Consider the following 2062-nt stretch of genomic DNA (forward strand, 5'->3'; position numbering starts at 1 on the left):
TAAAATTGTCATTTTCCACTTTCATCCAATAGAAGGTTGATTAAGTAAATTGGTTGCAATTTGCAAATTGTAGGGGTGTTTTAGTAAATGAATAGGAAGTAATAGGCGGGTCCGGATGTAGTAGGCACGTTAGGTAAGCATAATGAGTGAGTATGTAATAACTGTGTAATACATGTCCCAGTTAATGTGTCTTTCATCCAAACATTTTTGTTCCGTTAGACAGAAATTATTCCTAAATTTGTACCCACTATTAATTGACTACATGATCATAAACATTGGTTTGTGAACCTATGAGCCAATGAACTTTCCAATTTTACCTCTAATCACACAGTCCAACAACGTTAGTCTGTGAAGGCTAATTACATCTCTGATAACCTCTTATCAAGTAATCATTTTAGTTTGCTTGCTGTTAATTTGGATGGCAATATGAGATTCAATAGTCATTCTATGATGATTTTGTTTTATTTGTTTTATTTGTTTTATTTATTTTTCTTTATGATGAACTTGTTTCATTTGCCTCTCTTGAGAAGACTGAAGTTGTTGAACTAAAAAGCTTGTTTGATTTGCTTTTAGTGAACAAGTTTTTAAGAAGGCTGCCAATCCCTTAATGGCTAAAGATGAAGTAGGTAGGTTACTTTGTCCTTTGAATGTTTTTAATGGAGAATAAGCTAAGATGGTTTGATCGCACATAGAAAATGACCATTATATCTACAAGATGAAAAGGGTTAGAAGAGCTAGGCGTAGACTAGACCCAACAGTAAATTAATGGGTTGAAATGATTTAAAGGCTCAAGACTCATAATTTAACAATAGATATAGCACCCAACATCCCACCAGGTTCATCAAATCCATGCTTACAGAAACTGAAGTCATCGAGAAGTGCTTCCCCGGGAAGAGATCCGACGAAAGCTTACAGACTGCAATTACTGAATTCAGCACTGAGAGTGGTATTTGAGGGATTGCACCCTTAATCAGTCCTTGCTTCCATGAATGCCCAGATATCCTGACAACTCCTACTCTAGATGGCCCAAATTTGAACCCATCCACCAATCTAGGCCTCCTTATTATGGCGAAGACCACACCCACCCAACAGAAAAACAATCAAAGCTGAAGGTAGAGATACTAAAGTTCTCCATAGTCGTCCTCTCCTTCTTGGGGCTGGAGCTGCAGGGGAAGCCTTGATTCACTGGCCAAAGCATCATCAACTTCAGCTTCTGTTTTCTGTTCCTCGCCTGCACCACTTACAATCACAATAAAGCAGGCACAGACAGGAGCCAAAACCAAACCATCCAATCCTAACCAGGGCCTAACCCCGGCAGACTTCCCCTTCACAAAGTTCTGTTCATCCCGGACATACTTCACTGCAGTGAAGGCAAATGACAGATCTTGTGAGAGCTGAACTCCTCTAACAACAGGCAGAGGAATGAGTTTATACACAAGTTCCATCAAACCCGTGACACCCAATAGGAGAAGCATTGCCACGTGCTGCGCAAATCCCGGCAGCCATGATCTCTGGGATACCAAAGTCTGAACCATTCGAAATAGCAACAGCTGCGATTGATTTCATGGGTTGCACGGGCATAGGAACACCATAGATCACACCGGTGACAATGTTGTAGATACCAGTGAAAACTAGTGTTACACCAAGGTCAAGGTTCTTGGCTAGTGCCAAGGCCATGACTATAGGAATTTGTATGTTCCCAGGTCTCGATCCCATGGCTCCATTCAACTCCAACCATTTCGAGTTCTGGAAAACAAGGTTGTTTTTCACCTTGGAAAGAAAATTAGATGCTGGAGAATCATGGGTGGTTTCCGATGCTGAGTTTCTGTTGGTTCCTTGACATGGCGAGTGGTTATTTGATCATCCATTTTGCATAAACAGTACTGTTGCAGTCTTGCAGAATATGAATGAAAGTAGATAGATCATATTAATTTCTTAATTACTTATAGCGAAGGGAACCTGTTGAAGAAAAAGAAAATTATATGCCATTGTTTGTGCTTTGGGAAATCTTATATTCTCCATATCTCCTATATCAGTGTTTTTTCACATAGATTATATAAAC

The 2062-nt window shown here is 39.7% G+C and overlaps 1 pseudogene; it reads right to left on the minus strand.

The window, feature by feature from the left end:
* Positions 1-673: 673 nt before the first annotated feature.
* LOC104595446 (molybdate transporter 1 pseudogene) lies at positions 674-1853 on the minus strand (annotated as a pseudogene).
* Positions 1854-2062: the final 209 nt, after the last annotated feature.

This window comes from Nelumbo nucifera, chromosome 2, assembly GCF_055504915.1.
Source record: "Nelumbo nucifera cultivar China Antique chromosome 2, China Antique-T2T, whole genome shotgun sequence".
NCBI classification, from domain to species: domain Eukaryota; kingdom Viridiplantae; phylum Streptophyta; class Magnoliopsida; order Proteales; family Nelumbonaceae; genus Nelumbo; species Nelumbo nucifera.